Source organism: Aquarana catesbeiana, linkage group LG02 (genome assembly GCF_042186555.1).
Source record: "Aquarana catesbeiana isolate 2022-GZ linkage group LG02, ASM4218655v1, whole genome shotgun sequence".
Lineage (NCBI taxonomy): Eukaryota > Metazoa > Chordata > Amphibia > Anura > Ranidae > Aquarana > Aquarana catesbeiana.
In genome coordinates this window covers 515,533,664-515,547,808 of record NC_133325.1, presented here as the reverse complement: position 1 = coordinate 515,547,808, position 14,145 = coordinate 515,533,664, and the positions used below count along the sequence as shown (strand labels likewise).

Below are 14,145 nucleotides of genomic sequence, written 5' to 3'. Positions count from 1 at the left end.
TGGACATTTCTTGTGAGAATATAGTTGGACTTTCACAATATCCCAGGGGTAACGTGGTGTATGTGTATTTTTTTTTTTTTGTACGTAAATGCAAACCAGAACGGACTATCTTTGTGTAAGGGAATGGAAAAGAAAGCATTACTGATATCGATGACAGAAAATACCTTATTCTCTGGGTGGAGGTCGTTCAGGAGGACATGCGGGTCTGGGACCACCGGGGCTCTCGGTAATACGGCCCTATTGACCGCCTGTAAATCCTGCACGAGTCTCCACCCATCTTCCCCTCCCTTCTGCTTCCTAACTGGGAACAAGGGCGTATTGCATGGTGAATCTGGGCATTCAATGATGACACCTTTTGCTAATAATTCCTTTATCAAGGGATCTACACCCTCTTCAGCGTCTTTCCTCAGTGGATATTGTTTTTGGTGAGGCCTCATTGTACTCTTAGGGGTTATTTATCCATTTTAGGCACACAAGTATGCTCATCACTTTTTAAGAGGTTCAGCATAAATATCACTAAATAATTCACAAAATATATAAGTGTCACCAACAAAAAGAAAACAGCTTTTCCTTTTCTGTGGATTTTCTCTTTTTTTCTCTTTCTTTCCCCATAAGTGCAGCGCCATACCTACTTCTGTTTTTCACACTAATTTCCCAAGAGGGCTGTGGGTGCCGAAGGAGATTGCCTATGGCCACATCATCCCGAAAGCACGAGATATCGTCTAATCTTGGAGGCTTAGCAGGGTCGGCCTGGTTAGTACATGGATGGGAGACCGCCTGGGAATACCAAGTGCCGCAGGTTTCATTTTTTTTTTTTTGGACTTGACCTATTTGTTTTCTTGATTCCCAAGGTGACCATCTTGGCGTTTCGTCTTGGTGTACTCATGGTTGAGGGTGCTAAAACAGATTACCTATGGCCACATCAACCTGAAAGTGGAGATCACCTGGAGGGGAGATCGCCTGGGATTACCAGGTGCCATAGGCTTTTTTTTTTTGGACTTTACCTATTTTTTTTTCTTGTTTCCCAAGGTGACCATCTTGGCGTTTCTCAAGAGGGTTGAAGGTGCCAAAGAAGATTGTCTATGGCCACATCACCTTGAAAGCGCCCAATCTCATCAGATCTCCGAGGCTTAGCAGGGGTAGGCCTGGTTAATACCTGGATGGGAGATCGCCTGGGAATACCAGGTGCCGTAGGCTTCTTTTTTTTTTTTTTGGATTTGACCTATTTTTTTTCTTGTTTCCTAAGGTGACCATCGTGGCGTTTCTCAAGAGGGTTGAGGGTGCCAAAATGGATTACCCATGGCCACATCCACCTGAAAGTGTTCCATCTCATCTGATCTCAGAGGCTAAGCAGAGTTGGGCCTGGTAAGTTCCTGGATGGGAGACCGCCTGAGAATACCAGGTGCTGTAGGCTTTTTTTTTTTTTTTTTTTGGACTTGACCTATTTTTTTTTTTGTTTCCCAAGGTGACCATCTTGGCATTTCCCAAGAGGGTTGAGCGTGCCAAAGAAGATTGGCTACGGCCACATCACTCTGATCACGCCAGATCTCAACTGATCTCAGAGGCCAAGCAGCGTCGGGCCTGGTAAGTAAATGGATGGGAGACCGCCTGGGAATAACGAGTGCCGTAGGCCCTTTTTTTTTGGACTTGACCTATTTTTTTTCTTGTTTCCCAAGGTAAGCATCTTGGCGTTTCCTAAGTGGGTTGAGGGTGCCGAATGGGATTGCTTATAACCACATCACCCTGAAAGCGCCAGATCTCGTCTCATCTTGGAGGCTTAGCAGAGTCGGGCCTGGTTAGTACTTGGTTGGAGACCGCCTGGGAATACCAGGTGCCGCAGGATGCCCTTTTTTTTTTCGACTTGACCTATTTTTTTTCTTGTTTCCCAAGGTGACCATCTTGGCGTTTCTCAGGAGGGTTGAGGGTGCCAAAGGAGATTGGCTACAGTGGCATCCACATCACCTTGAAAGCGTGCAGTCTCATCTGATCCCAGAAGCTAAGCAAGGTCAGGCCTGGTTAGTACTTGGATGGGAGACTACCTGGGAATACCAGGTGCTGTAGGATTCTTTTTTTTGGGATTGACCTATTTTTTTTTCTTGTTTCCCAAGGTGACCATCTTGGAGTTTCTCAAGAGGGTTGAGGGCGCCAAAGGAACTTGCCTACGGCCACATCACCCTGAAAGCGCCCGATCTTATCTGATCTCAGAGGCTCAGCTGGGTCAGGCCTGGTTAGTACCTTTATGGGAGACCGCTTGGGAATACCAGGTGCCGTAGGCTTCTTTTTTTTTTTGGACTTGACCTATTTTTTTTTGTTTTCCAAGATGACCATCTTGGCGTTTCTCAAGAGGGTTGTGGGTGTCAAAAGAATTGCATCCACATCACCTTGAAAGCGCACTGTCTCATCTGATCCCAGAGGCTAAGCAAGGTCAGGACTGGTTAGTACTTGGATGGGAGACCGCCTGAGAATACCAGGTGCTGCAGGCTTCTTTTTTTTGGGCTTGACCTATTTTTTTTCTTGTTTCCCAAGGTGACCATCTTGGCGTTTCTCAAGAGGGTTGATGGTGCCAAAGTTGATTGTCTATGGCCACATCAACCAGAAAATGTCTGATCTCATGTGATCTTGGAGGCTAAGCAGGGTCGTACCTGCATGGGAGACGCCTGGGAATACCAGGTGCTGTAGGCTTTTTTTTTTTTTGGACTTGACCTATTTTTTTTCTTTTTTCCCAAGGTGACCATCTTGGCTTTTCTCAAGAGGGTTGATGGTGCCAAAGTTGATTGCCTATGGCCACATCAACAAGAAAGTGTCTGATCTTGGAGGCTAAGCAGAGTCAGGCCTGGTAAGTACCTGGATGGGAGACTGCCTGGGAATGCCAGGTGCCGTAGGCTGCTTTTATTTGTTTTTCGACTTGACCTATTTTTTTTCTTGCTTCCCACGGTGACCATCTTGGCATTTCTCAAGAGGGTTGATGGTGCCAAAGTTGATTGTCTATGGCCACATCAACCAGAAAGTGTCTGATCTCATGTGATCTTGGAGGCTAAGCAGGGTCGTACCTGCATGGGAGACTGCCTGGGAATACCAGGTGCTGTAAGCTTTTTTTTTTTTGGACTTGACCTATTTTTTTTTCTTTTTTCCCAAGGTGACCATCTTGGCTTTTCTCAAGAGGGTTGATGGTGCCAAAGTTGATTGCCTATGGCCACATCAACCAGAAAGTGTCTGATCTTGGAGGCTAAGCAGAGTCAGGCCTGGTAAGTACCTGGATGGGGGAATGCCAGGTGCCGTAGGCTGCTTTTTTTTTTCAACTTGACCTATTTTTTTTCTTGCTTCCCACGGTGACCATCTTGGCATTTCTCAAGAGGGTTGATGGTGCCAAAGTTTATTGTCTATGGCCACATCAACCAGAAAGTGTCAGATCTCATGTGATCTTGGAGGCTAAGCAGGGTCGTACCTGCATGGGAAACTGCCTGGGAATACCAGGTGCTGTAGGCTTTTTTTTTTTTTTTTTTTGGACTTGACTTATTTTTTTTTATTTTTTCCCAAGGTGACCATCTTGGCGTTTCCCAAGAGGGTTGAGGGTGCCAAAGGAGGTTGCCAATGGCCACATGATCCTGAAAGCACCTGATCTTGTCTGTCCACGGAGGCTAAGAAGGGTCAGGCCTGGTTAGTACTCTGAAGGAGGACCGCCTGGGAATAGCAGCTGCCGTGGGCTTCTATTTTTTTTTTTTGGACTTGATCTATTTTTTTTCTTGTTTCCCAAGGTGACCATCTTGGCGTTACTCATGGTTGAGGGTGCTAAAACAGATTACCTATTGCCACATCAACCTGAAAGTGTCCCATCTCGACTGATGTTAGAGGCTAAGCAGCGTCGGGCCTGGTAAGTACCTGGATGGGAGATCGCCTGGGATTACCAGGTGCCGTAGGCTTTTTTTTTTTGGACTTTACCTATTTTTTTTCTTGTTTCCTAAGGTGACCATCTTGGCGTTTCCCAAGAAGGTTGAGGGTGCCGAAGGAGATTGCTTACAACCACATCACCCCGAAAGCACCAGATCTCGTCTGATCTTGGAGACTTAGCAGGGTCGGACCTGGTTAATACCTGGATGTGAGATCGCCTGGGAAAACAGGTGCCGCAGGCTTCATTTTTTTTTTTTTTGGACTTGACCTATTTTTTTCTTGTTTCCCAAGGTGACCATCTTGGCTTTCTCAAGAGGGTTGAGGGTGCCAAAGGAGGTTGCCAATGGCCACATGATCCTGAAAGCACCTGATCTTGTCTGTCCACGGAGGCTAAGAAGGGTCAGGCCTGGTTAGTACTCTGAAGGAGGACCGCCTGGGAATAGCAGCTGCCGTGGGCTTCTATTTTTTTTTTTTGGACTTGATCTATTTTTTTTCTTGTTTCCCAAGGTGACCATCTTGGCGTTACTCATGGTTGAGGGTGCTAAAACAGATTACCTATTGCCACATCAACCTGAAAGTGTCCCATCTCGACTGATGTTAGAGGCTAAGCAGCGTCGGGCCTGGTAAGTACCTGGATGGGAGATCGCCTGGGATTACCAGGTGCCGTAGGCTTTTTTTTTTTGGACTTTACCTGTTTTTTTTCTTGTTTCCTAAGGTGACCATCTTGGCGTTTCCCAAGAAGGTTGAGGGTGCCGAAGGAGATTGCTTACAACCACATCACCCTGAAAGCACCAGATCTCGTCTGATCTTGGGGACTTAGCAGGGTCGGACCTGGTTAATACCTGGATGTGAGATCGCCTGGGAAAACAGGTGCCGCAGGCTTCATTTTTTTTTTTTTGGACTTGACCTATTTTTTTCTTGTTTCCCAAGGTGACCATCTTGGCGTTTCTCAAGAGGGTTGAAGGTGCCAAAGAAGATTGTCTATGGCCACATCACCTTGAAAGCGCCCAATCTCATCTGATCTCCGAGGCTTAGCAGGGTTAGCCCTAGTTAATACCTGGATGGGACATCACTTGGGAATACCAGGTGCCGTAGGCTTCATTTTTTTTTTGGACTTGACCTATTTTTTTTCTTGTTTCCTAACGTGACCATCTTGGCTTTTCTCAAGAGGGTTGATGGTGCCAAAATTGATTGCCTATGGCCACATCAACCAGAAAGTGTCTGATCTTGGAGGCTAAGCAGAGTCAGCCCTGTTAAGTACCTGGATGGGAGATCGCCTGAGAATACCAGGTGCTGCATGCTGCTTTTTTTTTTCTTCGACTTGACCTATTTTTTTTCTTGCTTCTCACGGTGACCATCTTGGCATTTCTCAAGAGGGTTGATGGTGCCAAAGTTTATTGTCTATGGCCACATCAACCAGAAAGTGTCTGATCTCATGTGATCTTGGAGGCTAAGCAGGGTCGTACCTGCATGGGAGACCGCCTGGGAATACCAGGTGCTGTAGGCTTTTTTTTTTCTGGACTTGACCTATTTTTTTTTCTTTTTTCCCAAGGTGACCATCTTGGCATTTCCCAAGATTGTTGAGGGTGCCGAAGGAGATTCCCTATGACCACATCGCCCTGAAAGCGCCAGATCTTTTCTGATCTCAGAGGTTTAGCAGGGTCCGGCCTGGTTAGTACCTGGATGGGAGACCGCCTGGGAATACCAGGTGCCACAGGTTTATTTTTTTGGACTTGACCTATTTTTTTTTCTTGTTTCCCAAGGTGACCATATTGCCATTTCTCAAGAGGGTTGAGGGTGCCAAAGGAGATTGGCTATGGCCACATCACCTTGAAAGTGCCCAGTCTCATCTGATCCTGGATGTTAAGCGGGGTCAGGCCTGGTTAGTCCTTGGATGGGAAACCGCTTGGGAATACCAGGTGCTGTAGGATTCTTTTTTTTGGAAATTGACCTATTTTTATTTTCTTGTTTCCCAAGGTGACCATCTTGGAGTTTCTCAAGTGGGTTGAGGGTGACAAAGGAACTTGCCTACGGCCACATCACCCTGAAAGTGCCAGATCTTTCTGATCTCAGAGGCTCAGCAGGGTCAGGCCTGGTTAGTACCTGTATGGGAGACCGCTTGGGAATACCAAGTGCCGTAGGCTTCTTTTTTTTTTTGGACTTGACCTATTTTTTTTCTTGTTTCCCAAGGTGACCATCTTGGCGTTTCTCAAGAGGGTTGAGGCTGCCAAAGGACATTAGCTACGGCCACATCACACTGAAAGCGCCTGGTGTAAACAAATGCTTTATTTTCGTTTTCGTTGTGACAACAGTTCGATAAAGGTAAGAGTATCGACATGACGCTGACAATAACAATCTGTGTCTATCGAACCTGTGGTCGAATGTGCCTAACCTTAACTCTATTAGTCCAAGATTATTCGACATAGAGAGAAAAGATTCGACATAGAGAGAAAAGATTCGACATAGAGAAAAAAGATCACTGCTGGAATTCGGTAGGGGAAGTAAAATGAAAAATAATGATGATGATGAATGTTATTGGCCGATTGTAACCAAAGAGGAGGGGCAGTAAAATAGCTTGAACTAAGTACACACGTACAGCCAATTTACTTTCACTTACGATTTGCTAGCAGAGAGAGACACACACACTGAATCATTTCACAAGACAGTCAATCTTAGCTGGTCCGTTTGTCAGAGAACCTGAATTATTTAGCAATTAAGCATAAGCACAACAGCAGAACAATAGTAAAGCAAGCTACAGTTCAACTTAACTTTTTCATAATAAACTGCTGCTATTGTGTTAGTGTTGTAGAAACTGGTGGTGACAAGAGCTTTATGGAATGAGACAACCAGTCCGCATCCCTTTATGCATATACAGTAGATGCTTTTTCCTCTTAGGTGGGATTTTAAAGGGCGGAAGTCTCAAAAAAGTATAACAAAAAATGTAAAAAATTATCAAAATTTTATTATATCACAAGTTTAAAAGTAAGACATGTGCTAAGGTGGGAATAATAAATAAAAACAACAATGGATGCCAGAATTAACAAATAATGAAAAATACAACCAAAATATACACGACAGGTCGACAGAGCTACACAAAACCCCACAGAGGCTGTATCAGCAAGGAGCCAATCAACAGTGCAGGCCCAACGCGTTTCTAGGCTTTATATAAGGATTGCGACCTCTTCTTCAGGGGCTGGAGGTAAGGTGTATATCTGTCTGCGGAACATTGTTACAAAAAAAGAGACAAAAAAACACACAATGAGGACTGTTATATGTCAAAAATCATGCATATATACAACTATTTACATAATCAGATTGCAATGTAGTTACAAAAAATATATCCTAACCATGCTATTACGGGGTCAACACCGTATGGCATCCACCTCAAACGGGGGGGAGGGGGAGAACGGTGAACCACCGGGGCCCAGATCCGAATACCAGCGACGCCGCCGCAAAACCAGGACCGCCAGCAAGTTAGGACCAGACACAGAGGGCGTTACGTCCGTCAGCTGTGTTGTAATTTCTCTTTGTCAGCTAAAGACCAAAAAGGAGAGGGGAGGGTTTATATAAGTGGGACACAGAGGTCCCAGAACAAGATTTTGCTATTTTGATATATGGAAGGTTCCCCCTAGTGGGTTTGGGACGGGGGACTCTAGTAAGTATAGAGTTGTACATACCTATTGACGCAGAAGACTAGGGTTATCTAAGCCTTGGCTCCTCGAGCGGGTATATAGCAACTGACAACACCCCAGGTGTGAGAGATACTATGGGTCAGCACCAGAAAACGGAAAAAAAAAAAAAGTGTTACTCAAGTAAGTATTTTTCTCCTGTAAACACGCATCCACAGGGGTCCTGTGAACATACCTATTGGTGCATAATGAAGGGTTGATCCCTGTGCTGATTCGCACAAAGGTGTTGTCTATAGTGGCTGATAGATTTTAGATACCACACTCCAGGGGAAAATGGCAGAAGAGCGTCTATGTTCAGCGGCTAAAATGATACAAACAGAAAGAATATATATCCTAATAGTAAAAGAATAAAGGCTCTTAGAGTATCAAAGAGCGTAAGTTGTAATCATATCTTACAGCTCCATAGGCCCTGCTGGTGCTCAGTGTGTATGTGCACACTGCAGCTCCATAATTAATTTCAAGTAAGTCTTAATTATGGGTGTAAAGAAAAAAGTTGTATTTTTTACCTTGAGCATATCATAGCAGCAGCATCTTCAGTTCTGTGTCCTCCCAGGGTATGAGCTGACAGTCTTAGTGTGGTTTTAAGTAGTGCTCCTGATTAGGAGCATATATGAAGCAGCTGACTCCACTGGGAGCAGCGTCATTGCTGACAGGAGGAGCCGCCCCCCGAGTCCCCGGCGCGCAGACCAGCCCCCCCGCCCCATGCACGGGTCCAATCCAGGAGCGGATTATATCACACCCTGGGAGGAAGACAGGACCCGTGCTGGGAGGGGACTGACGTCCGCGTCAGGCACCCGCGGCGCGCAGATCGCCATGACAACGGGATAAACGGGGTCGCACACGCAGCGGCGCTCCCAGACCCACATCCCCGATGGCACACACGCCCCCCCAGACCCCAGGACAAAGCGGAGTACCACAATGTTAACCCATGAATAGCCACACATGAAGGACAATGAAAGCAAAATGTCAATGCAGACATGACTTATGGCTGAGAGCATGTGTTGCAACAAGAAGGAGGGAAACGAGATTTTTAGCATAAGTGTAGCCTCCAGCCAGTTAACTGCTAAAAACGCCGCTTTGTCCTGGGGTCTGGGGGGGCGTGTGTGCCATCGGGGATGTGGGTCTGGGAGCGCCGCTGCGTGTGCGACCTCGTCTGCCGGCACTCGGATCCGACACTCGGAGCACGGGGGCCGAAGCTGCCACTCTTAGCTGGCAATGCTCGGCCTCCTTACATACAATCGCTCATGACAGGGACTTGTTTATCCCGTTGTCATGGTGATCTGCGCGCCGCGGGTGCCTGACGCGGACGTCAGTCCCCTCCCAGCACGGGTCCTGTCTTCCTCCCAGGGTGTGATATAATCCGCTCCTGGAATGTCACTTGGCACATCACCTGCCACGTTGCCTGTCACTAGATTCAAAATGTCACTTGCCACGTCACCTGCCACGTTGCCTATCACCAGATGTGGACTGTCACTTGCCACGTCACCTGCCATGTTGCCTCTCACCAGATGCTGAATGTCACTTGCCACATCACCTGCCACAAGATGCGGAATGTCACTTGCCACGTCACCTGCCATGTTGCCTGTCACCAGATACGGACTGTCACTTGCCATGCTGCCTGACACTGCATTTGTGGCAGCACTGGTCCATCTACCACAGAGGGGTGCCGAGTGAAGGCAGGAGAGCGGTGAGAGATGATGTCATCTCTCTGCTCCGTGCCGCACTTCTGAGGCTGACAGGGCAGAAGAGCAGCAATGCTGGGGGGTCGGAGAGATATGATGTCATCTCTCTGCTCCCCACCGCACCTCTAACATTGAGGCTGACAGGGCGGAAGAGCAGCGATGCAGGGGGCGGAGAGAGATGTCACCTGCCATGTTGCCTGCCCGCTCTCTTATCTCTTCCACCCAGCGCTCATATGCCGGCTGCCCGGCTGTCTCATGCCAGCCCTGCCTGGCTCTCTCATGCCCCCCGCCCACACCCGCAGCCTGGCTGCAGAAAGGTCACGGCCCGGTATTGGGCCGCCGCCCGGGGGTTGATGACCTCTGGGGTAGAGTAGACCATTCAACATGAACGACAAAGATTCGACAAAGCCACGTGAAACATACAAACGTCGAATCTTATGGTGTCTGTCGAAAGTTCTAAGAAGATTCGACGGAGTAGCTAAACTGTACAACGCTGCAATCGTACATTTCCGGTCAAATGCATCCGCCCATAGGCTATAGAAAAATTCTAATGTTGGTTGACTAGTAAAATAATTAATAAATATAATTATTACTAGTCTTACAACATTAGAATTCTACTACAGCTAGCTTGTAGGTGGAAAATTCGACTGGAAAAGTACGATTGCAGCGTTGTACAGTTTAGCTGCTCCGTCGAATGTTCTTTGAACATTCGATAGACACCATAAGCCTTCAATGACAGATTCGACCTTAATTAATTTGGATTTTTGGACGAATACAATTTTTAATGAAGAACAAAATAAATAAAAACAAATTTTGGAAGTAACTAAATACATTTATTTTTCGGACGAAAACGAAATTCTAAAACAAAATATTTCTGTGAGCACCTATCTAATGGTTAGTACCTGGATGGGAGACCACCTGAGAATACCAGGTGCCGTGGGCTTCTTTTTTTGGACTTGACCTATTTTTTTTCTTGTTTCGCATGGTGACCATTTTGGCGACTCTCAAGAGGATTGAGGGTGCCAAAGTTGATTGCCTATTGCCACATCACCCTGAAAGCACCCGATCTTGTCTGACCACGGAGGCTAAGCAGGGTCGGGCCTGGTTAGTACCTGGATGGAAGACTGCCTAGGAATACCAGGTGCCGTAGGCCTCTTTTTTTTTTGGGCTTGACCTATTTTTTTCTCTTTTCCCAAGATGACCATCTTGGCCTTTCTCAAGAGGGTTGAGGGTTCTAAAGGAGATTGCTTACAGCTGCATCACCCTGAAAGCTCCCAATCTCGTCTGATCTTGGAGGCTAAGCAGGGTCAGCCCTGGTTAGTACCTGGATGGGATTCTGCCTGGGAATGCCAGGTGCTGGGGGCTTCTTTTTTTTTTTTAACTTGACCTATTTTTTTTCTTGTTTCCCAAGGTGACCATCTTGGCGTTTCTCAAGAGGGTTGAGGGTGCCAAAAGAGATTGCCTGTGGTCACATCACCCTGAAAGCGCCCCATCTCATCTGATCTCAGAGGCTAAGCAGGATCGGGCTTGGTTAGTACCTGGTTGGGAGACCGCCTGGGAATACCAGGTGCCGTAGGTTTCATTTTTTTTTGGGGACTTGATCTATTTTTTGGAAGCATCTCTGTGGTCTTCATTCCACTTATGCACACGTCCAGGAGGCTTTGCGATATGCTAAATATAGGTACAGACTCCATGCTGACCGCAGACGCCTGCCTGCGCCTTCCTACTAGGTTGGGGACAAGGTCTGGCTGTCATCTCGCAACCTCCGACTTTATGTTCACTCTCTGAAGTTCGCACCTTGGTTTATTGGGACTTTCCGTAATCTTCGCATGATTAACCCAGTGGCTTACACGTTAGACCTTCCTTCTAATATGCATATCTCAAATGTATCTCATGTCTCCTTATTAAAACCTTTGGTCTGCAACCACTTTACCACCCCGGTGCCACGTCCCTACCCTGTACAGGTTGAGAACCATGAGGAGTATGAAGTACAGTCCCTTGTTGACTCCCGTAGGTTCTGTAGGAACATATAGTACCTGGTGCATTGGAAAGGGTATGGTCTGGAGGAACGCTCTTGGGTCTCATCCTCGGACGTACAGGCCCCTGTCCTTCTCCGTGATTCCCATAGACATTTTTCCCTCAAGCCTGGTGGTCCTTTGAGGCTGAGGGGTCGTTGAGGAGGAGGTACTGTCAGGGCTGGGCTCAGCCCTTCCTTCTCTGAGCTGGCCGCTCAACTGTCTGCTAATTGCCAGCTCATATCTCTCCACAGTGACTCACCCGTTTATGATATCCTGCTCATCAGTCCTGCCTACTTAAGCTGTCCAGCACAGAGTATCTCTGCCTTCGCCTTGGTCGACATCACAGAGACGATATCCTGCTTGCTGTTCCACTACGCTAATCCCTGACTGTCTGGCTTGTCTGACTATCCATTCCGGTTACCAAACTTTGGTTATGTTTTGACTACGTTTGTTCTATTTACTTTTATTATTAAACAAGTGTGATTTACCTGTACTTCTGTCTCAGTCTTATTTATGGTTTCTGACAGCAGAAAATTATGTCTAACTGTGCAATAGTATGTGCTGGTGAGGGACAGGGATGGTCATCTTTATGAAGTATTGATGGCTGGGGATTCGCCAGTTGGTAATGGCTGCAGACATTACCTGGTGTGAATGGGGCACTGTCCATTAGTTCCTAGGGCAAGAGCTGCATCACTAGAATTATTGCCAGGTGCCCATTCAGACTTCATCCATCATCTATTGAGTGAAACCCCTCACTCCCAGCCAGCCCTACATCCAGAATCTGAATTTAAAGGAGAGGCTGAGACAGTTACTACTGCTTTAACAATGGCCACCTTTGCCTTCAAGCTTATGACAGCCAGGGCTTTTTTTCAGCCGGAACTTGGCGGAACTCAGTTCCACCACCTCTGGCTCAGGCCCCCTGCTCTCTGCTCACCACCATCACTTGTAAACACAGAAGTCCGGGTTCTGTGTTTAAAAGTGACAGCTTGTCTCCCAAAGGCTCCCACAGATCTGATCTCCTGAGCAGCTCCCACTGAGTGCAGGATGGGGAAAAAAGAAAAGCAGGTGTTCAGGGTGCAGTGCGGATGCCAACACCCCCACTGGATGATCTCCCTGCAAGTGAGAGAGACAGAGCGAACTACAGCGTGAGGGAAGGTACTAAAGCTGGCTGGGTGCTTCAGCTTAACACAGCAGCAAAAGTTGGACATGTGGAAGATGGTGGAGATTTTAAGGAGGGGGGGAGAATAAGGCGATGGGGGGGGGGGTTTGCATGCAGAGGTCAGAGCTGAAGAGGGGTGAAAGTGAGATGTGGACGGGGAATACAGAGGTAAGCAGCTGTGGAAGAAGGCTAAACTTTGCACTCCGTGTAGCTCTCCCCTGAACATTGCACTATGTAGGTAGTGTACCACTGAAGTCAAAATAAAAGGGGATTGGGGATAGGACCCAAGGTGTCCTTACCTTCAGTGAAGGAAAAGGAACAAACTGCGGTTTAACCTGATATAACTTTATTAGAACAATTAGTAGAAAAACATAAACAATAGGAGAAAGCATAAACAATAGGAGATTGCATAAGGTAAAAACTGACAACGTTGTCACTTAAAAACACATGCCCATGAGCTCAGCCATATCCCAGTCATCCACACGTGTCAATCATCTCCAGTCATTAAGTGTGACTTAATATATAATGCTTACATATGTTTAGGCGAGGTGAGTTCCGGGAAACCTTGGTAGCACAAGTCGGTACCCTGATTGTGCTTAACCATGGACCTCCAGACTCCCTATATGCCTATAGAGTTGCTGCATTAAGTCTTTACAATGTTAAAGAAAGCATTGGTTATCTCAGACAAATAAATGCAATTCTGGCTAGAAAGTATTCCTGATAGTTAATGAACAGGACAGGTTTGATTTCTGGATGTAGCACTGTCAATCATAGAGATAATATATATAAAAAAATGCAGCACACTGTGATGCAAGCAAACATACTGCGAAAGCAACCAAAGAGTTTTTTAAGGGAAAGAAGTGGAATGTTATGCAATGGCCAAGTCAATCACCTGACCTGAATCCGATTGAGCATGCATTTCACTTGCTGAAGACAAAACTGAAGGGAAAATACCCCAAGAACAAGCAGGAACTGAAGACAGTTGCAGTAGAGGCCTGGCAGAGCATCACCAGGGATGAAACCCAGCGTCTGGTGATGTCTATGCATTCCAGACTTCAGGCTGTAATTGACTGCAAAGGATTTGCAACCAAGTATTAAAAAGTGAAAGTTTGATGGATGATTGTTAATCTGTCCCATTACTTTTGGTCCCTTAAAAAGTGGGAGGTACATCTACAAACTGTTGTAATTCCTACACCGTTCACCTGATTTGGATGTAAATACCCTCAAATTAAAGCTGCAAGTCTGCAGTTAAAGCACATCTTGTTCATTTCATTTCAAATCCATTGCGGTGGTGTATAGATCCAAAAAGATTAGAAATGTGTCGATGTTCCAATATTTATGGACCTGACTGTATATACTGTATTCTATTCTATTTGTTAACTGTAAGACAGGAGATTAAAGGTGTTGTAAAGTTATTTATTTTTTTTTTTTAAATAACAAACATGTTATACTTACCTTCACTGTGCAGCTCGTTCTGCACAGAGTGGCCCCGAACCTGGTCTTCTGGGGTCCCTCGGCGGCTGTTTCAGCTCCTCCCCGCAAGCATTTACCACCTTCATGCGAGCTCCCTCGCACGGTGGTGAGTGCTTGCGGGCGCGCTCCCGTGATACAGCCGGCGGCTATAGCCGCTCGCTGTATCACTCGGCCCCGCCCCCCGGCTCGCCGCGTCATCGGATGTGATTGACAGCAGCGCGAGCCAATGGCTGCGC

The 14,145-nt window shown here is 46.6% G+C and overlaps 8 pseudogenes; all 8 read left to right on the top strand.

Moving 5' to 3' along the window:
• The first annotated feature begins 1,078 nt into the window (after nt 1–1,078).
• Nucleotides 1,079–1,197, top strand: LOC141130362 (5S ribosomal RNA; annotated as a pseudogene).
• A 960-nt stretch (nt 1,198–2,157) lies between these two features.
• On the top strand, nt 2,158–2,276 carry LOC141130871 (5S ribosomal RNA; annotated as a pseudogene).
• Nucleotides 2,277–5,489: 3,213 nt separating this feature from the next.
• On the top strand, nt 5,490–5,608 carry LOC141130468 (5S ribosomal RNA; annotated as a pseudogene).
• A 92-nt stretch (nt 5,609–5,700) lies between these two features.
• LOC141130986 (5S ribosomal RNA) lies at nt 5,701–5,819 on the top strand (annotated as a pseudogene).
• A 95-nt stretch (nt 5,820–5,914) lies between these two features.
• LOC141130456 (5S ribosomal RNA) lies at nt 5,915–6,032 on the top strand (annotated as a pseudogene).
• Nucleotides 6,033–10,293: 4,261 nt separating this feature from the next.
• Nucleotides 10,294–10,412, top strand: LOC141130893 (5S ribosomal RNA; annotated as a pseudogene).
• A 93-nt stretch (nt 10,413–10,505) lies between these two features.
• On the top strand, nt 10,506–10,624 carry LOC141130492 (5S ribosomal RNA; annotated as a pseudogene).
• A 95-nt stretch (nt 10,625–10,719) lies between these two features.
• On the top strand, nt 10,720–10,838 carry LOC141130942 (5S ribosomal RNA; annotated as a pseudogene).
• Nucleotides 10,839–14,145: the final 3,307 nt, after the last annotated feature.